Source organism: Kryptolebias marmoratus, linkage group LG20, assembly GCF_001649575.2.
Source record: "Kryptolebias marmoratus isolate JLee-2015 linkage group LG20, ASM164957v2, whole genome shotgun sequence".
Classification (NCBI taxonomy): Eukaryota; Metazoa; Chordata; class Actinopteri; order Cyprinodontiformes; family Rivulidae; genus Kryptolebias; species Kryptolebias marmoratus.
This window is the reverse complement of record NC_051449.1, coordinates 24,179,396-24,203,158: the sequence shown is the minus strand read 5'-3', so window position 1 is coordinate 24,203,158 and position 23,763 is coordinate 24,179,396. Positions and strand designations below refer to the sequence as shown.

General features: G+C 41.8%; 1 protein-coding gene across 3 annotated transcripts in view; it reads right to left on the bottom strand.

Annotated features, from left to right (window-relative positions):
- fam110b (family with sequence similarity 110 member B) overlaps positions 1-13,304 on the bottom strand; it is a 53,448-nt gene extending 40,144 nt beyond the window's left edge. The window contains exons 1-2 of one of the 3 annotated variants that reach the window (XM_037982060.1): positions 13,199-13,294; positions 12,406-12,512 (exon numbers count right to left, since the gene is read on the bottom strand). The gene's annotated coding sequence lies outside the window, so the exon portion shown is untranslated. Of the gene's footprint in view, positions 1-12,405; positions 12,513-12,867; positions 13,065-13,198 lie in introns of those variants that run through there. The other 2 variants (XM_017436068.3, XM_025010540.2) reach the window with 2 other exon arrangements.
- Between the last annotated feature and the right edge of the window lie 10,459 nt (positions 13,305-23,763).

The following is a 23,763-nucleotide window of genomic DNA, read 5'->3' as shown; positions in this document are numbered from 1 at the left end:
CTGTTTTTCAAGAGTATTCAGCTTGTAGGGCACCACAACTGCTTCCACCCGCGTCGATCATCATCATCATATGAAATAACTTTTTGTCACAACAAAAAATAGTGGCTGGTAAAATATTTGAGTGGCTGGTAAAAAATTTTGTCCACCAGCCACTATGGCTGGTGAACAAAAATTTTAATTTCCACCCCTGGACCAGAATGTTTTCATTAGACACAACCTTGACCCCCCAGCGGGGAGGGGAAAAAAAAGTGACAACTTAGTGCACAAAAAGCAAAACACTAAATATTAAACAAGCTATAGCTTATCTTTGTTTCACAAAAAATGTAATGCAAATTGTAAAATTTGTGTGGTTAACAACTGTTCAAGAGGCAGGGCTGGGCATTCACACACAAAATTTAACCGTGAGGTCATGAAATGAACAAAATGTGGTTGTGTTCTCAATGTTCATGTTTTCCATTTTATTGAGAAGTGGAAATATATAAAATGTGTGACATCAATTCTTTAAAGTGAACTTTTGCAAAATAGCTACTTAATAGAAGCAAGCCTTACAAAAAGTGCCTTCTGGAAGCCATTTGTCCATGCTCTGTCCTCAAGCAGCCTTCCTATCTGTTAACAGTTTGAACTTCTCATCCTATCTCTAAGGGAGATCCCAGCTACCCTGCAGAGACAACTCATTTCAACCGCCTGTATCTGCGATCTCATCCTTTTGGTCACTACCCAAAGTTCATGACCATAGGTGATGGTAGGAACGAAGACCGACTGATAAACAGAGTTTTGCCTTACAGCTCAGCTCCCTCTTCAACACAACTAACTGGTACAGAATACACAATATTGCTTAAGCTGCACCGATCTGCCTGTCAATCTCACAATACATTCTTCTCTCACTGGTGAACAAGTCATCAAAATACTTAAAAGAGAACTGAAAAGTGTTTTGAAGATAACATCAGTTAAAAGAAAATCATAAAGATGCTTGTGAAATTTTCCATAAAAAAGATTTTAATACTGAATATTGAAAAAACACTTGGGTGTTTTCGTCTTTTTCAGTGACCACCCTGATGTGTGACGTCCACTGTGTCCCCAAGGTTTACGAGCATTCAGCAAATCAACAGCAAGTGGATGAGTACACAAGTAACATGGTTCAGTGGTTTGCAATTAATTGTTTGAATCAGCCAGAAAATACCACTGGAGTTAATATTTTGGCTTTCCGAAAGATAAAAAAAACTTTGTAAGATTTGGATACATAAGCTCTGATGTGGGAATTACTATCAGGGTTCAAACCACTTCAAAGAGTACCACCTCAAATTCCAACACTCATTAATGCTTTGGGTGGGCTTTATGCCAAAGAAGCAGGATCTTTTGCCAGGAGCAGTCCCACCTATTTTTAATTTTAAAAGAAAGGCAAATGGAGAGGAGGACGTTGCCACAGAGAATGAGATAAGAAATTAGAAGCTTACTTCAGGAAGAACATGCTCATGTCAATCAGGTATGTACAGCATATACAGGCCTGACAGCCTGAGATCAGTTTGTGATTTAGAGCAGTTTGTTATTAATGTGTGATTAAACAAATGCAGTGACACTGGCCCTGATTTATTTGTTGCAAAGGCATGTCAACCAAGACAGCCCAGTAACATGCAGAGCCTTATGGCTCGCTGGAAAAATCTCATCCACCCCTGGAGCCCTGCAGCCACAGAGCTTTTTAACTCCCTCAGCGATTTCAGCCATGGTTATGGACAGACCCATGCAAAGGTCCCAAGACTCAGCTTCATCCATGGAAGACTTGTTGTTGGGATTGAGAAGATCCTTGTGAAGTATAATCAAACTTTGATACTTTGATTGCTAAAATGATGTTACGCTTAGCTTATGATGAAATAAAACGTACAGACTAATTATTTCAAAAAAACATATGTGCTTAATTAATGAAAGGGGCAGAATCACAAAAGACAAGCTATGTAAGTGGGGTGAGGGAGGCCGAAGGCTCCAAGACATCATGACATGGGCGAGTGAGATGTTTAATGAATGTGTGATTAATGATTGAACCTCTGGTCTGAGACTCATTTGTGTGTCCGTCTTTTCTTCAACATCAAAGTTCTGATGAGGGAAACAAAGTAGTGAGGTGAATTTTTTTTTTAATGATTAAAGACTTGTTTCCTGACATCCTCAAAGCATTCCTTCCACTGCATGACGACATCAATGGTTGAGGTCAGCACCACCCCACCTCCACCATATGCAGTGTTGGGAATGTGCTGCTTGCCCACCTCAACTGCCTGATGGTTTGTCAGAATGGTTTGCCGATCGAGAGTCTAAGCTGTTTCTGAAGTCCTACCAGCTAACAAGGCCCAACAGGACTCCTTCTTCAGCTTGATGACCTCCCTCACATGGGGTGCCCACCACAGAGTTTGAGGACGGCTGCCACAAGTGGCACCAACAATCTTGTGGCCACAGCTCAGGGCAGCTGCCTTGTTAATAGTGATGTGAATCATGGTTCACTCAGACTCGATGTCCCCCACATTAGCTGTGATGCAGATGAAGCTCTGCTGGAGGTGTGAGTTGAAGATCTTTCTGATGAAGTTTTCTGCCAGGCATTCCCAGCAAACCCTCACTACACGTCTGGATCAGATGGCAGGGAAAGATGTCATCTGATCCACTTCCACGTGGTGATCAGTTGACTGTTCTGCTCCTCTCTACACCAGAGTGTCCAAAACACATGGCTGCAGATCAGATGACACGACTACAAAGTCTATCATCGACCTGCAAAGCAGGAAAGCTACCCTCAAGATTTGAATACTGTATTGCGAACCAAAGAAAAACTCAAGGCAATCTCTGTTGAAATTGGTGAAATTAAATCAGGACTTTAAACAAAGATGCCAGGTACTAGGCCCAATGCAATTGAAGCCATGTTGTGAACAGTTTCCCCCACCCCTCGCAGCTATTTGCTGAGAGGAAGTCTCACTCTCATGTGTTTATTTAAAACAGAACAAACTTAATGCTGGGTTCACAAGGTGATATATTGAAATGAAGCTGAAAAAACTAGGTTTGAAATTTTCATTAATTAGTTTGATTTGAGAGAAAAAGATTTGATCAACTTGAGATGGACATGGACAAATTCTGACTGTGCCATTCATTGACAGAACTATGGCTGTATCTTGCCTGCAGGCTTCTATTTTGACAACTGATCTAAAAGATCTCATAGTTCCACATTATCCAAACAGACGCCCTTGCTTACTTCTGATTTTTTAGAATTTGTAAAAGTAGGCTCTCTCGTTTTGGTGCTTTCATATTTGTCTTTGTCCTTTCAATTTATTAGCCCTGAGCATTGAAGGCGGTGTCAAGGCCAACTGAATCTGTAGAGTTTATAATCATTTTCCCATCAAACAAATTTCATTTTTGGATGCCTGAACATACACAAAAAGTCAGAAAATTTTGCACAAGTCAGTCACATTGAAAATTAACTGATATTATGGTTCACAAAAAATATATATAAAAAACAGCTCAACAGTTCCCCCTAAAGACCAGGCTTTCTGATTAGTTTTACATGGAGTTATGAAACCGAGGTGAACTAATAAGTCCAACTTGGTCAATATTCTCTTAAGGCATAAGGGATTAAAATGTATCTCAAACTTGAGTTTTTGTTGCCAGATGTGATCTTGGATGTGATCTCAAACATTGACTTCTCACCATAAAACCTGAAATGGCAGTAACTCACAGATAAAACACAAAATTTTTTAGATCACAGTCCAGTCTTTAATACAGCTACCTATCAATATTCTGCCATCACTTTAGCCCTACCCACGGACAGCAGAAAGTAAAATGTTTTACTCGTCAATGTCATTTTCTCAGTTATCCAAGACGTTAAATCCTGAAGGTTTAAAATCAAAGACACTGAACTACTTCTTTTCTATAGATGAAGACATTTTGATTCCCACCTAGAGAGCTTTTTCAGTTCAGAATTGGAGTGTGTAGAGTTCAAAGCCTTAAACTGCACAAGAAGCTTCATTTATGCAGCTTAATCTCACTCCGCTCCAGGGGTGGAAATTGGCACCCACCACTGGCCAAATGTGGGTAAATGTTTGAAGTGGCGTGTAAATTTAAACAAAGCATCAGCCACTGTAGCAGGTTTGCAATTTGAACAGAAAAAAAATGTACTCCTCACCTGTAGGGGGCAGCAATGCACCTGAGATGCTGCTAGTTTGCGCTAAATGCCATTTGAAAAAGAAGAAAATTTGAGCAGTAGCTTTAGCAATGTGGCGGTACATTTCAGGAGCTAAGCATGTGGGAGTCAACAAGAATGTTTCTCAAGAGGAGTCAAGGGAAGAACCAAAAGTTAAACAACGTTTTTTTTAACAAAAAATGGAAAAGAAATCAGCAGCACCGAGCTCAATTCGTGGCAGTGGCAGCTAATGATGGCACTTCCGGTGGCAGCTCGAGCTGTAGTGGCAGTAGTGGCCATATATTACAGATTTTACATAATTTATTAAATAATAACTAATAAAAAGATCTTCATTTGAAAGTAATTGTTGACTAACAGGCAATTTAGGATAAGTATGACAGAGCATTTGTCCAAAAATTAGCATTGGGTTTACAAAAAACAAGCTCCTGTGGTTGCTGGTCTAGCACTTTCATGGCACATGGCATCCCATGTCAGCCTCTGGCATCATGTTGCACATCCATGGCACAATCCTGTGGAACATAATTTCACCCCCTGGCATTGTCTCTATCTCAAGTAAATGCAGCTATCTTGTCTTACAGGGTTCAATCATTTTAAAGTAATTATTTAATATCAGACAATATGATTAACCTGTTAGCCAAGAATTGACATTGGCTTCCCTACAAAAAGTGGCAGCAGTGGCAGTTGTTCTGGTACCTTGGCGGCAGCTGCCAGCAGCTTGAACAACTACTTTCCATCTCATTTAAATGTAATTCATATATTACAGTTCTTACATGGCTTAATATGCAATAGTGTCAGCTGCCACAAAGCAGTAAACTACTTCTTTCCATCATGTAAATGTCACTTTATTATATGTTTTATACGGTTTAATAAGCAATAACATCATTATTTCAAAACAATAATTTACTCAGTGGCAATATAACTAAGCCGTTTGCCGAAAACCGGCTTTGGCGACCCCCAAAATGGCGGGAGTGGACGTGGAAGCCGATCTGGCATCCTAATGACAGCTGCCAGCATAATACTGGCACCTAGTGGCAGCTGCCAGGATAACACTGGCACATAGTGGCAGCTGCTCGCATAACACTGGCACATAGTGGCAACTGCAGCATAATACTGGCAGCTGCCAACGGAAGTGCCATTATTAGCTGCCACTGCCACGAATTGAGCTTGCCGTTTCTCAAAGAAATGGCAATGACGAGTTTTGACTGGCTCGTTTTGTGCTGTGATGTGCCATTCCCCACCTACCACCATTCGCCAGCCGATCGCCAACAGACTGTGATTTAGTAAAAGAAAATGATTAAAGTTGACAGGAAAGTTGAAAATATGGCTATTTATTATGTTATATTGTAAGATATTTGTGTCAAATATTTACACAACTAGTTTTACAAAAAAGCACTTGAAATACTTATTTAAACAAAAAAAATACAATTTAAATAAATAAATAATAATAAATAATTAATTGCACCTAATTTGAATTCTAATTTAAGTCACATTTACAAATAAATAAATAAAAGTGCAAACAAGGCACCAACACGCGTCTCACTTCAAGGCCAATGAATAACAACAGAGAACTCTGAAAACAGACAGATGCTGTACTGTACTGTGCTTTTTGTGGCACAGGCTGCATGTTGGATCAGTACATGTAACAACAAAACAAAGCATCTAATGCTGAATTTAACACAATTTTACTGGTAAACAAGGATAAATTAGCTCGCATCATATTAATATTTTTACTAAGTACAAAACATGCTTTTCATATTCGGTCTTGTAAACCCACCCGCTGAATTTTGTCTCAACTAACTATTTTTGGTTAAACCTGCTCGTTACATGTTTATTGCTGTGGCTCCAGCGACGTGCTAACTCCAGCTGTAGCTGAAGGTGTCACGGCCTCAGGGCTCATTTATGTCCCTCAGGGCTCCGCAAACAGCGCGCAGACCTAAGCGCACGGTGAAGGCGTTTATACTTGGCACTTACGTCGGTGCAGTATTCTCTGAAAAGACGGAGGGCAGTACGCTACATAACCAGTGGAAATACAGTAAAAAAAAAAAAAAAAAAAAAGACAAAATATGGTTGCACATATTCAGGAGGAAGAACTGTTGTGTTTCTGGCTGTGATACAGAGAGGATGTTTAAATGTAAAGCATTCAGTTTGACTTTTATTGATTTATTTGCTTTAGTTGTGATTCGCCCATAAAAAGGACTAATATTTCTATAAACACTCCGTTTTTATCGGCTGCAACAGTAATCTTCTTCCGTGAGTTTTGAGCCGTTTGATTATCTTTGTCATCTCTCATAGAGGGATAATATAAATGCTGATACAGGCCACCCAGCTCCGCTAGAGCACCGATATCATCCATTTTGACTGGAGCGCGGTCCATGAAGTTACAAAAGGTGCACGACCGTGTGACGTGACACCACGCGGTACCTTCGCGCAGGGGTGGGGACAGCGTGATTGCGTCACTGTTGGCGCACGCTCGCACAGTAAAGTAGATAAAGGTAGCGGATTTGGGGGTGCAGGTGGGAAAAAACGTGAATAAAAAATGACATTTATAATAAACAAGCGGAGCTTAACCCTGCCAGGCTTATAATACGCTGGGGGAAACCTGATTTATTTATCAAACAATGAAACTGAACCACATTTAACTTCATATAATAACCTATAACAAGCCTCAGAAATGACCGGAACAACCCCAATTCAAAGTCAAGTGAAAACTTTCTTCTATTTTTTCACATATAGATGTAAACATGCATCTGTGACCACACACTTGTGAGGCTCAGAGAGTTGAAGAGCATAAAATGCAGGTGAATTGTCTAAGGGGGACTTCCTTCTCACTGAGAAGAACACAATGTCTGATCAGCATACTAAATCAGAACAAGTCATGTGTAATGATTCCTAAGGTTGACAAGTTGTAGATACTGACACATGACATAGAATACACCTAAATAGCTGCATAGCTTGCACAGAATTGTGGAACAATGGCAACTTTGGCACTTAGGACATCACCAATGGAAGATTTGAGAGTGAGTGTTTTCAGGGATCGCACTGACCTGCTGGCACATGATGATGCCTGGATTATTTGCAGATTAAATTGTCAAGGGCAGTTATTTTGGAATTCCGTGCTGAACTGGCCCCAGTGTTGCAGAAAGAAAAGAAGAAGAACGGTACATTGGAGGCACCAGTTCCAGTCCTCACCATGCTGGGGTTCTTTGTAACTAGAGCCTTTCAGAAGGAGCTGGCTGATAGGTTGGGTATTTTACAGTAGTCCCTGAGCCGTGCCATGCCAACTGTATGGGATGGCCTCATCTGTATGTTGCCCAGATATATCAAATTTCTCTACACCGTGGCTCAAATGCTCCATCAAGGCACAGCAGTTCATTTCTTGACATCTACTATTTAATAAACTAGAAGCACTCATTAAAAAAAACTATGCAATCCAGATCTCTAGCAAAATTTAATCAGTTGATTTATATGACAACCCACATGAAGGCCCAGAGTATGTCGTTAGCACCCTCTTTGGAGAACTTGATGTTGTCAACCAAGTTGATGAGTCTGGTGAAACCTTTTACGTCCTTAGATTGAACCACCCACCCACGTATGATACACATATCTGAACTAGCAACTGTGGAATAGAAGGCCTTGTATTTATTCTCCCATGCTTTATTTAACATTCAATTATTATATCTTTATCTGATTTATGTTTATCACCATTTTATATTTAGTCACCATTTTAAAAGCTTTAACAAGTAGTTGTTTAGTTTATCTGGAAAGAGAGAGATAGGTGGTAAATATCCTGGAATGTGAGCAATGGGTGTGCCAGCAAGGAAGGGGGAAGGAGAGACCTTTGACCTCCAGAGAAGGGAGGCAGTGACCCACCCTCTGGAGGAGGTGTAGCGCAAGTTGTAAAAACCAGAGAACATCCTTTGTTTCCTCAGACAATCCTGGGGTGATGGCTTGACTAGTTTTCAAGGTGATCTGTATCTCATTCCCATTGATTGTCTCCCAGATGCATCTGGTTTTATTATTGTATGAATGTTGACTAATGGTGTTTGAATAAATGTGTTAAACTTTAAGGTAACGTCTCCTGAAGGTCTTTCCCAACAACCAACTCGGAGAGGTAAAGGTAGTTTATCTCGACACAACTCAGTGTTGTTCATGAGTTCATGGAACTCTTTTCCACTTCCTCCAATTAGAGACTGGCCACAATCACTGACACTGGAGATCCCATGGCACAACCATACTTTTTTTCATTATATTTGAAATCAGTGATACAAAGACAGAGGTCCTACAGGATACATATCTGCTCCAGGGTGAAATTGGTCCTATTGTTTAGATTATTTTCTTGCTGAAGTTGTTTTCTTATGGTTTCCATTGCTTCTGATGTGGATGTAGTGACACATCCAGGTACCCCTGCACAATATTCATGCCCCTTATTGAGGAAAAATAATATGTGGGTCATGGAGCATTAAAAACAAATTTTGCAGTGTCTGTTACAACCAAGACGTAAAGTAAGCAAACTGATTAATTTTGGAACCTTTAGTTGCACGACCAGTTTGGCACATGAGGAAAATAATTACCGTATTTTCACGACCATAAGGTGCACCATACTAAAAGGCGCAGTCTCAGTTTTTGTGTGCCATTACTGTATTTAACACACACATAAGGCACACCTGATTATAGGGCGTGGGTTTTATACACAATCTACACCCGCGGTGTGACTCACCGGGATGTCGAAAGTGAGTGGCACCTCATTTATGTCAGTGATGTGGCTGGGCTGGATGTGTTTTTCGGTGATGTGTTTGCTGCAGTAGGAGCGGAAGATGACCAGCTTTTCGGTATAATCCGCTGGAAGTTTCTGCGCTACCGTAGTCCTGGTCCGGATGGAAAAATTGCACCGTTTCATCAAACGAAAGCCCCAAGACGGACCTCCTTGGAAATGTTCAATTTTCTTTTCTTTTGCTAGCGTTACTGCTTTTAGTCGAATGGTAACCGTTGAAACGCTTCTCCCACTTGTTCTTTGCTCGATGATCCACTGCTCGAGTCTTTCCTCCAACTCGGGCCACCTCGCCTTATTTCCGCGGAAGCTCAGCTGCGTCTTCTTGACCTGTCGGAGCTCATTTTTCAGCTTCCTCCACTTGCGAACCATCGATTCATTAATCTTAAATTCTCTCGCGGCTGCTCGATTTCCATGTTCCTCCGCGTAACTGATGGCCTTCAGTTTAAACTGTGCTTCATAAGCGTGTCTCTTTGCTATTTTCAGGGTTGTTAAAACAACGATGTTCTGCATAATGCACATACCCGTTATTTTACGTATATACAATCTACGCCAACATTTCCCCCTTTAAGGTTCTCATGGTGTTCTCTACTTTGTCCGCCTTACAACAACAACACACACACACAGAGCGTACTGCACTATAGGGCGCGCCGCACATCTTGAAGAAAATCTAAGACTTTTATGTGCGCCTTATGGTCGTGAAAATATGGTACATCCTATCTCTACCTGTTGTAGACCATTAATGTTATTTAGAAAAACAGTATACGAGACTGTTTTTTTTTAGCCTGCCTTTGTCAAAGTGGATATACAACCCCAAATGGCCAGAGGTTGTTTTTTTTTTGTTTGTTTGTTGTTGTTTTTTTACACAGATATATGTAAATGCCCTGTGGTAGGTGGCAGTTCACCGGCCAACCATGATTTATGAAAAAAAAAAATACTAGAGTTGACAGGAAAGTTGAAAATATGGCTATTTATTATGTGATATTGTAAGATATTTGTGTCAAATATTTACGCAACTAGTTTTACAAAAAGGCACTTTTGAAATACTTTTTTAAACAAAAACTGTTTGCACCTAGTTTGAATCCTAGTTTAAGTCACATTTACAAATAAATTAAATTAACATAAATGAAAAAGTGCAAACAAGGCACCAACACACATCTCACATCAAGGCCAATGAATAACAACAGAAAACTGAAAAATAGACAGATGCTGTACTGTACTGTGCTTTTTGTGGCACAGGCTGCATGTTGGATCACTACATGTAACAACAAAAAAAAATGTATATCTAATGCTGAATTTAATAGCATAATTTTACTGTTAAACAAGGATAAATTACCACATGTCATATAATATGCAGTACTTAGTCTTTTGACTAAGTACAAAACACGCTTACCGTATTCGGTCTTGTAAACCCACCCGCTGAATTTTGGCTCAACTAACCATTGTGGTCTATAAACACTCCTTTTTATCGGCTGCAGCAGTAATCTCCTGTGAGTTTTGAGCCGTTTGATTATCTTTGTCATCTCTCATAAAGGGATTGTATAAATACTGATACAGCTTAACCAGCTCCGCTAGAGCACCAAAATCATCCATTTTAAATGGAGTGCGGCGCGCGCTTGTTCCGCACAAAGTTAGCAAAATTGGGAGGTGCACAACCACACAACACCGCACCGGGCCCTCGAGCAGGGACGGGGACAGCGCAATTGCGTCACTGTTGGCTTGTATAAAAAAATGACATATATTACAATAAACAAGCGGAGCTTAGCCTGGCGGCGGGAGAGGGAAAGCCTGGCGAGCTGCCAGGCTTATAATACATAATATAATGGGGGAAACCATGATGTAGTCTTCAGTCTAAAACACTGTAATTAAATAAGCGCTGACAAATATATTATTTCAATTTTACTCATTTGTATGGTTGTATGTTTGTGATGTTTTATACATCACGTAAGATGAAAGATTAGAGGAGTCTGGAGGCACGTAAGTTCTTCACCAGTGGATAGGTGGACGTTGTGTTACACAACAAAAAATCTGATGCTTTCACAATCTTCAAAGTTCAGGTGAAGCAATCATGAAGGGCCACAGATAAACCTCACAACACTTGTCTAGCTGTAAAGAGGACTGTAGAGCTGAAAGCAGTTCACTGTGTCTGTACAACAGGTTAAAGGTGAACTGAAGTCAAATCTCTAAAAACTGACATTTCATGAATGTTATTTAGTCAAACAAATCCACACATCATTCCAGGGACCCGTCTTTCTGATTTAAAACTTAAGTGTTTAAGTCAATAATTTCCGAAGTGGGTAATTTGTGGGGCTCTGTGCTCCAGATGGCCAAGAATGCTGCAACTGTCCGGTTGTTTACTAGTAGAAATGGAAGAAGCACCCTTTTTTGAATATGAAGAAATACTGGAAGACTTTGTGGGAGTAATGGATACACAATCATACCAGTATGAACCTGAACCAACAGCTGGATCTCCAGAATCAGATGAAAATTTTTCAGATTCAGATTCTGATGATCACAAGGACCGTCATAGCTGACAAAACAACACGCATAATGACCAAGTTGGGAACGTGGAATGTGAGAACCAATTACCCCTAGATCATTGTCATGACATCAGTATACCAAACTAAAAAACAATAACACCAGCAGGAAAGAGCTAACATTGCTAACTCGTTAAAAATGTGAGTGCGCTTCAGAGTAGCGTTTATGAACTCTCACAACAGAGTAAACTAATCAATAGCAGTTTCAGACTATGACATTTGTTTATTCACACATGGATTGTCTATATTTTTTCAGTAACAAACTGCTCTGAATGACAAACTGATCTCAGGCTGTCGGTCTGTAAGCAGCTCGTACCTTTTAATGACAGCACACATTCACATCACGTTTGAATAAAAAGTTCCTGTTTCCTTCTCTGTGCCCATGTCCTCCTCTCCATTTGCCTTTCTTTTAAAATTTACAGGTACAATTACGGTTACAGAAAAAGCCAAAAACACCCTCATGGTTTCTTCAATATTTGGTATTTTAAAAACAAAGTATAATTTATTTTTTGTGAATTGTACAATTGGCATATTTTATGACTTTCTTTCAACTAATGTTGGCTTCATAACACTTTTCAGTTTAGCTTTAACTTCTCTTTTAACATTAATATTGGTCATAGAAATGCCATGTATAACATTTTCTGGTATGTATAGCAATGCTTCTATTCTTTCCTTGAATGGGAAATACTTGTTCTCATGTTCCCACATTCATATATCAGGCAGAACATGTACCTTTTTATTATCATTCTGATAGGTGTCAAGATTGTCATCTCTGAGAAAAAACCAAATGGCCAAGGGGGTTCAAGAGTTTCAAGAGTAGGAGGCAATTCACAAAAAGTAGGGGGCCGACCAGCCGCTGGGCAAAGCCCAATGGCTTTTGCTTTTGGTACTTGACCCAGAGTGTTGGGATACAAATCATATATTTCACTGACCAGAGATGCACAACTCCAGTATACACACCACCCAGAAATGACACCAGACCATATGTCAGGTCATGGAAAGCGTAGTGAGGTCATCACCCAGTGTGAAGGGGGGATAACTGAGGAGGAAATGTTGACATATTACAATAATAAATCTGCAGCAGGCGTTCAGTATTCTTAGAGAAGAAAATGCTGCAGATGAAAACGTGGGAAGAATTATTTTTTAAAATAAATGATAGAAACAGAAATGTTCTCGAATCCTTGTTGAGTCTGACTGAGCAGAATCTGTCCTCATGAATGACTAATGTTCTGATTGCTTTGTTTGTCTACTGCCTTACTAATAACCTCTTCAAGGTTTAAAGGAGAGGCTGAAGGCCCAAAGATGCACATAAAGACCCAGAAGGATTCAAACAGACCAAGCAGATCCGTATCGCCGCTAATCCTGATTCAGTCATGTTTACGACCTATTGTTACCTCACGGTTAAAGCGTCCAGTTGGCAGGAACAAGCTCAGCTGACCACACGGTGCGCGTGCGTGTGCTGCTGGTGCACTGCAATGCCAAACTCCCACCGAGCCAGTAGCACGGCACGGCTTGGAATGTCTGTGTTCCTGCTGCAGAGAACACACGTAACACATTGAACCCGAACCTCTGGCCTGATAGCTCACATATCCTGTCCGAACTGGGTTTGCTGACGCGGTTATCTGACAGAGTGATGCCGGACAAAAGGTTCGACCTCAAGGGTGTCAGCGGTGTTCAGGCCGCAGAGGCGGATTAGCATTAAACCGAACCGGGTCAGCCTCTTACCTATTTATCCAGTAGGAGAAAACAAGAGATGTTGCAGAAATTCCTCTCCGTTAGACGTGTGCGTTTGTTCGGCCTGACAGCATCCTGTTCCCCGTTAACAGCAGCCCGAAACGGAACCAAGCTTCCGCCTGGACTTTCACAACAAAAGTCAAAGTCTGTCTGCGGTCCATTTCAGCGCTTTATGTAATAAACTCATAACGGTGTTTCTTAATATGCAGCCAAAGCAAAGGAGAAAATATCATTTTACAAACAAACAACAAAATAATTAGATTCAATGAATAATCTAAAAGTTGTAATAGAAAAAATGCTTTTCTAAAATTATTTTTAATTTTAAAAATAACAACCACTTTTTAATTTTTTTCATTAAATAATTTATTTAATAAAATAACTCAACTTATAAAAACTTAACTTGTGCTTCTTCTGTGCATTTTTTAGTTTGCTTGTGCTGAAAACTTACCTCATCAAAATACATTATGCACGAAAAAGATTTTTTTTCCAGACATAAATTTTTGTGTATTCAAAAAAGCAAAAATTTAAGATAACTAAATTTTTATTAATTATACATTTCCCATCCATATGCAGGTAAACAATAAGAACTTTCAAGTTATTAGACAAAGACAGATTAATAGTTTTAGTTTGAAAGGTAAATTAAAACAGTTTCCGTTAAGTTTTGAGAATTCCGGTAACTTAACGCAGCTCGTACTCTGCACAAGGATGAAAGCTGCCTCGGACCGGAGTTCATTTACCTCTCTTGAAATTGACTAGAAATGTCACGCTTATTCTGCGTGTGCGTGTTGTGTTTTAGTCTTTTATGAGTCTTGTTGTTAAACTTGATTTCATTTAACTTAATTTCCAGCAGTTCCCCCACCAAATACAAATGGGCCCGTCCGTTCAAATAAAGGGCCAGTGCTCCGAATATTTTAGAGAATGTGGATACTGAATGTGGATTACTGCAATTAAAGATGGATGGTTGGATGTTTCATATGTTAAACAGAACAGTGAATGGATGGATGGATGAATGGATGGATGTCTGACTGACTGAGAAAATAAAACAATTTAAAACCCTTCTCTTTTAAAATCTGTGATGTCTGTGCTGACCAGGGTCCTAACATTGAAACATGGAAAAAAAAGCAGAAAGAAGCCTGTCAATAATGCTGTGTGCCTGTTTCACTGAGGGCAAGGATATTTTTCTTCCACATATGCCCTCACAGAGGCAAACCCCTATGCAGTTACCTAGCAACGATATAAAAAACAGGCCACAGAGGCAGAATCTGTGTGATCATAGTGTCTCACAGAAAATCAGGCTGAGAGGATGGATGATGTGATGTACAGTGTAAGCCATGTTAGGACATACCAGCTTCCAGAGAGGAATGCTGCTGCTGCTGAAAAACATAATAAAAATCAAAAAGCAATTTTGTTTCTGGAAGACAATATGGGCTTATAGTACCCAGTGGATAAGATAGACTGCTTGGAATGAAATAGCACCACCATTTTAATAGATAAGTGGCCATACCTGATAAAGACTGATTAATTGCAACAGCAATTTCACTTTTTGTTGTGTTTGTTCTTTTTTGCCCATGTGTAAGACCATGTGTAATATCACAAAATTTTAAATGTGATTCAAATCCAGACAAAGTGAAGGACACCTCATGTCCTGTCACAATACTTCTACAATTATTTAATGTAGGAGTAGGAAAATCACAAATGATGTATCAGTCTACACAGTGGAAATGTTAGCAGTATTGTTGGCAGTGCAGTGGGTTCATGACACAAGACCATTAAAACAATCATGTGTTCAGATTCAAGTTTAACAGTTTGCAGGATAGTCACTCAGAAAGCAGACCGGACATTTTACTAGAGATACAACATTATTCAGAACACAAATGATGGGCTTAACAGTAACATTTGTATGGATACCAGCACACATCGGAGTCAAAGGGAATGAAACAGCACTCAGGGCAGCAAAAACAGCAACAAAGGATGAAATTAATTTTACAATATCCATAAGTAAATCAGAAGCAAGAAATTGAAAAGAAAATGGCAAAACCAAAGGGAAGAAGACTGCAAAGGAAGGTGGTTTTACGGGATTTAGAGATCAGTGGGAGAAATAAGAACAGGAGGGAGAAATAGAAGAGAAGAAAGATTAATAATAAGACTAAGGTTTGGACACACTGGACTAAATAACACATTTTTCAGAATCCAGCAACAAAATACAGGTAAATGAGATTCTTGGAGACAAGAGGAAACAATTGAAAATGTCATTTTGATCAGAAATATGAACAACGCAGAAGACATATGATAGATGATTTAGAAGAAAATCAAAGAAAGATTTAATATAATACATATTTTACAGAAGGAATTAGGAAGTAAAAGTAATAAAATTAATATACATGTTTTGTAGAAAACCAAAGTAATTAAATAGAACATTACACATATATTATGGCGTGTGGATCAAAATATCTATTTATCTGTATCAGTTGGTGGTAGTAATGCATACCTTCTGCTTTTGCCAACTGCCATAAAACTTGAAAAACATTCTTTGTCTGTCTGATTGTTGTTACATGGTTAATTGGCCAGCTGCCATACAATCTTGAAATCTAGTTTTGCGCTTGTTTGACTTCAAGTATAAGTTTTTGAAGTTAATATTTACCTGTACCTTGTCTGCAGTTCATTTTGTGTTCCTCTTCATGTGGCCGTTGTTTCGGTCCTTCCTTAGTTGAATGTCTTTAGACCTTGCTCCTGTACAGTATCCAGCTTCATTGAAATCCAGTTTCTGGAAATACCTCCTGCAACACAAAGAAGAAGTCAGCTCCGGCTTCATCCATCGGCCTGTTCAGCTCTCTTCAAGCTCACCTGTCACCACGCTTTTCCTGGAATTCACACTGGTGATCATAAGAAATTGAATCTTAAAGAGTTTATCTGATTATGAAGCTCCAGCTGTCGATTCAGATTCATACTGGTATGGTTGTATATCATTTTCTCCCATGAAATCTTTTGGCATGTCTTTGTATTCAAAAAAGGCCTTTTCTTCCATTTCCACTAGTAAACAACCAGACAGTACCAGCTTTTTCATTCTCCAGGCCCAGCACTGTTTTAGGAGTGGGCCAGGGCACAGTGCATGTCATGAACCCAGGACGGCAATTCCGCCCCACAAATCACTCACTTCAGAAATTATTGACAAAAATGCTAAAAACAGGTGTTGTGGAAGAAATCAATTTCCAGGCACTGCTAGATGAAAACACTCAAACAGGTTTATTTATGTATGGTGCACAGCATACAGAGAGCCTTAAAGACAATTCAGAATCAACATCAGAGTCCCAGCCCGCACGGGAAGTTCCAAATCGAAAGCTCTACCTCCAGAGTCCACACAGGAGCTTATATCTAAGAAATTAGAATGTTGGTAGGCGAGGAGGAGACATGAAGCAAGGTCAGTCTGGTTTCAGTGAAGAGTAACAGGGTCATTTGGTGAAAACCACATAACCTGTGGAATTCAGACAGAACATAGTCATGTCTTGAATAGCATAGTCAAGACATGACTATGGAATTCAGACATTACACAGTCAGGTGTTATCCCATAAAAACCTTGCCACCACACAAGTTACTTAAGTTTTAGGTCGAAAAACAGGTCCCTGGAATGTTGTGTGGATATGTTTGTCTAAAAACATTCATGGAATGTCAATATTTTAAGATTTGATTTAAGTTTACCTTTAACCATTGATGGATCAAAATGTTCAGCTAGTATCAGGAACAGTGTGCTGAGACTTTTGTTTTTTGTAACTTTCATATTTATATTTAACTTTTTATTTAAAATAAAATTTCCAATCAAAATTGATGCATTTTAGCTTTTGCTCTGCTACTTTTAGGTTTTTAATTGTTCATTTTGCTACTCGAGATGAGTTTTACCTAGGTACCACATGTAATAAATAAATTACTGCCCAATGTCTGCTTTTCATGTGGCACATTTGTAGGGGATAAGATCTTGATGAATTTTACAGATATCTTCCGGAAAATATGTTAACACGCTGCGTATTGCGTAATATCCACTTACGTGAGTTGATGTTAAAACTACTTTTCAGGCTGCGGCCACAGCTCGGTGCTGTGTTATTGCCAGCACTAGCCGGCTACAAACAGAAGAAAATTATTCTTACCGCACAGAGCAATGCATGATGTGAGCCACCATTTGCATGTGATTTTGCGCTTTCTCTTCAGCCTTTTTTTTTTTTATGACGACCATTACAGGTCGATTGGCCCGGGACACAAAAGGTTATCTATGCACTCCAAGGCAGCCTCCCTTGCCAAAAGCAAATAAAAATGCACCCAGGAAACAAAAACTGCTTAATTATGTTTCAGATCCTGCCCATTTCTGTTCAAATCACAGAGATATCTATTTGGGGCTCTAGAGAGACTGGAGGCACTGCGGGCGGCACTGCGGGCGGCACTGCGGGCGGCACTGCGGGCGGCACTGCGGGCGGCTCTGGAGAGACCGGAGGCACTGCGGGCTCTGCATAGGGCAGTGCAGAGAGCGGAACTGGAGATGCAGGAAGTGGCACTGGGGGTGCAGGTTTGGGGAACTTAATGGTTTGGGCTGGCTGGAGTGACTGGGCGGACTTATCTGATTTGGATGACTTGATGGGATTGGGTGCGTTGATTAATTGTCTTTTTACCTGAGTGATTACAGAAAAGATGCTGGAGTATTGTGGCAGACTGAGGAGACCTGGGCAGGACAGGAGGATCTTTCCAATGAGAAGACAGGTGGCGAGGTTGTGTTTGGGGTTGGTGTTTGTAGCAGTTAATGTGAGTAGTCTATTGATTTGGGAGGAGATGTCCATGAGCTCAGCCAGTGAAAACTCTGAGTTCATTATATGGGTAGAGAATACAGAAAGGTCCAAAACTGTATTTGAACCCGATAAAGACTGTGAAGCGGGAGCTGAAGGATGTAGTGCCAAGGAGACGGCCGGTGACTGCCACGGTCGATGGAGGCGTATCTGGCCACCTCACCTGAGAGGCTGAGGTGGCGTCCGGCCGACCCACCGGAGAGGCTGAGGTGGCGTCCGGCCGACCCACCAGGAAAGCTGTGGCAGGTGGAACGGACACCAGCGGCACTGGCGGCTTGGTGGCTGCCACGGCTGGAGCCCTCCTCCGCCGACGGTGGCTGTGGGACGCTGAGGAGACGGTTGCCGGAAGACAGGGTCCATCTAGGAAACTAAGTGGGTGCTCCCGTTGCAACTCGGCCATAATCCGAGCTTTCTGTCCCAGAGAGAGGAATTTCCCATGAGCTAAGACAGTCAAAATAGTAGCTAAGATAATCTAAATGAAATCATGATAAAGTTAAAGCTGAGTTAAACAACAATTAGGAATCTAACAATATCTAAAATATGAGCTAAGATAAACTAAACTAAACTAAACTAAATGTACAGGAAGGCTAAATAAGCTAACATAAACTGAAACATGATAATGCTAAACTAAAAGTACAAAGTACTAAGGCCCGCTATACAACCAACATAAGAATTACTAAGATAATTAGACTAAGGTAGTGAAGGAGGGGAGGGAGGGAGTGTGAGTGACAGAGACGAGGCAGAGACAGCGGAAAGTGTGTGCACGTGTGTGTGTAGAGGCGGTGGGAGACGGTGTGGTGCGTGTTGTATGTGTGTTTGTGTGTGTGTTTGTAGAGAAGTCCATGAATCACAGAGGCCATTGTCTTTGATAATATTATGTAATGTTATCAGCCAGCCCAGAGCAGATCCACAGATGTCCTTTGGAAAGGGAGGGGGCAGAGCATCATGTTTACATAAAATCCGGGGAGAAATTGAAGATAGCTAGCCAAGGCCAGCAAAGGGAGCCAGATTCACATAACAATAATTGTTTTGGGTCAGGCCAACATTATGTTTTCCGTCTGCCTTCAAAGTCTTGCTGATACATCTCAATGGTGAATCTAAACAGTCAAATTCCAGGTCCATTTTGCCTGATTTGAGCGAGCAACTTTCTCCAAGATTTAACCCATTTCATTCCTGAGTCCAGGCTCCGCAATTTAGTCTGCGGTCCTGTAAAAGGATTGCATCCAACTTGCAATTCAGCTCCTGTAACCACACAGTTGGAGTGTTGACCACAGAACCCATCAAACGAATTTGACGATATGTCAGGTAACTGCCTAATCCAAACAGCAGAAATCCTGTTATCAAAAACCCAAATATGTAAAGATCCTCCATGTCTCCCAAAGAAAAAAATCGATAGACAAACAATAATCCATTTCCTCCAGGAATCCATTGTGTATCCAGCGAATGATGTCCACCAGGAGAAGCAAAAAAAACCCAAAACCTCACAGAAACATCTTAAAAGTAAACAATAGTTTTGATCTTACAAAAAAGTGTGGCAAGTTTGCTCAACAGCACAACAGCACAACATACACTGCCTGGCCCAAAAAAAAGGTCACCACCAAAGAAAAAGGTTACACACTCTAATCTTCTGTTGGACCATCTTTAGCTTTGATTACGGCACACATTCACTGTGGCATTGTTTCGATAAGCTTCTGCAATGTCACAAGATTTATTTCCATCCAGTGTTGCATTAATTTTTCACCAATATCTTGCATTGATGATGGTAGAGTCTGACTGCTGCACAAAGCCTACTCTAGCACATCCCAAAGATTCTCAGTGGGGTTAAGGCCTGGACTCTGTGGTGGCCAATCCATGTGTGAAAATGATGTCTCTGACAAGCGAGTTGAGCGCGTGCTCCACCCAAGGCAGGTTATTGGACCATTTGGACTGGTCATCAATGCAGAGCAGGCGCAGCTTGGTCTCCACCTCCTGATTGGCTCTTTCGGTTTGTCCATCCGTCTGGGGATGAAAACCGGAAGACAGGCTTACTGTGACCCCCAGCAGACTGCAGAACTCCTGCCAAAACCAGGAGAGGAACTGGGGACCACGGTTTGACACGATGTCCCGAGGGATTCCATGCAGCCTAAACACCTCTTTGGACAACACATCAGCCAGTTCTTTGGCGGAGGGGAGTTTCTTGAGCGCCACCAAATGGACCATCTTAGAGAACCTGTCCACGATGGTGAAGATGACTGTGTTGAAGAGTTGGGGAGACCAGTGATAAAATTCATAGATATGTGGGACCATGGTCGAGCAGGAATGGGCAGGGGACGCAGCAGCCCCATGGGACGACGGCGGGACACCTTGGACTGGGCGCACTGCGGACATGCGGATACAAAATCCCAAACATCCCTCGACAGACTAGCCCACCAGAATTGGGAACGCACTACCGCCATCGTCTTATTGATTCCTGGATGACAAAACAGATTGGATCCATGACAGAGTGCAAGTACCTTACTCCTGAGCCCTTGAGGGACAAAGATGCGGTCAGCAGGACAAGATGAAGGAGATGGGTGACTCACAAGGGCCCTCCGAATCTCTTGTTCCAGTTGGGTGACTGATAGCCGGACCAGACGGGGATGGATGAACTCGTCCTCCTTGGTTTTAGGTTCCTCAGAATCTCCTTCATGGATCCAAGAAAGGGCGTCCGCCTTGACATTCTTAACCCTTGGTCTGTAAGTTAAGGAAAACGAGAAGCGTGAAAAGAACAACGCCCACCTGGCTTGACGAGAGTTGAGTCTTTTGGCCGTCTTGAGGTACTCCAGGTTTTTGTGATCGGTCCAGATGATAAACGGCTCTTTGGCACCTTCAAGCCAGTGCCTCCACTCCTCCAGAGCCATCTTGACAGCCAACAGCTCCCTCTCCCCAACATCATAATTGCGTTCGGCACTAGTAAGTTTCTTAGAAAAAAATGCACAGGGATGAATCAAGTTGTCAGACCCCGTCTGACTGTGAACAGCCCCAACGCCAGTGTTAGAGGCTTCTACCTCCACGATAAACTGTTTATCACAGTCAGGGGAGTGGAGAATGAGAGCGCTAGTGAATCTGGACTTTAACTGTTCAAATGCAGATTGGGCTCCAGGATTCCAGACAAACTGGGTTTTAGCAGAAGTGAGTGCGTGAAGGGGTGCAGCTACCTGACTGAAGTTACGGATGAATTTGCGATAGAAGTTGGCAAAACCCAGAAAGCGCTGCAGATCTTTTTTATCCTTAGGAGTGGGCCAATCCTGGATGGCGGAAACTTTGGACTGGTCCATGGACACCTGATCGGGAGAGATATTGAACCGCAGAAAGGACGCGGACGACTGGTGAAATTCACATTTTTCTGCTTTAACAAATAGCTTGGTCTGGAGCAGCCTGAGCAGAACGGCTCTGACATGTTTGCGATGGGTTGCCATGTCTTGAGAAAAAATCAGAATGTCGTCTAAATAGATGAAAACAAATTGGTTGATCATGTCTCGTAGGAGATCGTTGACCATAGCCTGAAAAACGGCGGGGGCGTTAGTAAGGCCAAATGGCATAACCAACTACTCATAATGGCCCGCAGGTGTGGTGATCGGTGTTTTTTTGGCACTTCCTGGTGGGCGTGTTCGGCTCCTCCTACTGGCGGAGTTGGGCTGGTCCTCTGCACACCTGAAGGAGATGAGGCATCAGACGTGTTGGTGTATTTAAGGCTGTGGTGGGAACCAGATCAGCGCTGGAGCATTGCTTACCTTGTGGTAAAGTTTCAGAGCAAGCTCAGTAATTAGTCTGTCGACTAAGGAGTTTACTTACCTGTGTTTTTGTATTCGTCTTCCTTAGTGTGATCCTGTCTGCCTGAGGTTCCAGTCTGGTTCCGGTTCCATCTGCAACAACCCAGCCTTGACTTGCTCGCTGATGTCCTTTTGTCTTCTTCATCAACACTCAACTCTGGAGATCTCAAACTGCCTGGTGTTTTCATCTGGACACAAATATCAGAAAGCCCTCTCTTGGAAAGTAACCACAGATCCTACGACCGATGCAGAACCTCGCCTGACAATTAGTAAGCCCCCAATCGGTTGTTTTGTTTCCGCTCGTTTTCAATCCTCATTATATTACTTACCGTTCTTCCTCCGTGTTTCAGATCCCATTTCCGTTCCGGCCATCTCACTGTTCACTGTAAATAAAAACACTTACCTGATATCTGCCTCCTGTAGTCTGTCTACCACCAAGCTGTTGTTTCTCTTTGACATCATAGAAACCTGACAGCAGGAGTGTTAAAGGCCGTCTTCCACTCGTCAACCTCTCTAATACGAATTAAATGGTATGCGTTGCGGAGATCTAGCTAAGTAAAAATGTTGGCTCCCTGGATGAGGTCAAATGCTGAAGACATTAAAGACAACGGATATTTATTCTTTATAGTAATGTTATTTGACCCCCTATAGTCATTACAAGGTCTTAACGTACCATCTTTTTTGCCCACAAAAAAGAAACCTGCTCCCGCTGGTGACACAGAGGGTCTAATAATTCCTGCCTGCAAGCTCTCCTTGATGTATTTAGACATGGCCTCTTGTTCGGGGCGTGAAAAATCCTTGTAACGATAACATATCAAAGAGTCACGTTGCCATTCAGCTGTTCCCCATAGCTTAGCTTTACCGGTTAGCAGCGAGATGACGTAAGCGATTTTGGATCGCTCGGACGGGAACGACGACGGCTGCAGTTGGAAGTGAATCTCACATTGCGTGAGAAACGGGCGGCATTGATCCCCTTTAAAGCTTTCGGGAGGAGGAAGCTTTGGTTCATGTACGGGAGCCACTAGAGCGTGAGACTGAGCCGGTGGAGGAGATCGAGACCTAGATGTTATGGAGCCTCGAGCACCGGAAGTGTCGCGGATTAACCGCATAATTTCCTGTACGATCTTCTCCAACCCAGAAATTGCACTTTCTACATTACTTCGCCAGCGCTGTTGTTCTGAATCCATTTTAGTTGGCCAGATTATTCTGACAAGGCTTGGCAGATTTAGATTCAGAAAACGCAGACAACGGCAAAGGTTTAGGGTGTTTATTGCGGTTAAGATGCTACCTGGACTACTAGAGAGTAGGTTGCGAGTCTCTGAAGGACGTGAATGGCGACAGACAAAGTCTCTCTGAGATGGGCACAGGCAGGAGGAAGAGTCCGGGAACAGGCGGGAGTTCAGAACCAGGAGATCAGAAGACGGCAGACAAAACCAGATTAGCACTAACAAGAAGGCGAAGTCCAGAAGGAGGAAGCAAGGTCCGATACCAGTGGGCAGAATCCGTAACAAGGTCCGACAAGGGGCAGGCGAAAGGTCGAGATCAAAGCAGGCATGGACTGTGAAGTGCTGGACATTTACTAGGTAAGACCTTTCAATAATCTGGCATTGTGGGCTGTGAGCTGTGGACTTAAATATTGGCATGAGCAGGTGAAGCTGATGGCTGTGATTGCGTGGGCATGACAACATGGGCGTGGCTTGGAACTAGGAGTCTGTGGAAATTTACTGGGACTGTGGCATGAGAGCAGGAGGCGTGGCAGGAGCAGTGAAACTGTGACAGTCTCATACTCCCTGAACCACTCTTTCACAATTCCAGCCCGATAAATCCTGGCATTGTCATCGTGGAATATGCCCGTGCCATCAAGAAAGAAAAAATCCATTGATGGAATAACCTGGTCATTCAGTAGATTCAGGTAATCAGCTGACCTCACTCTTTGAGC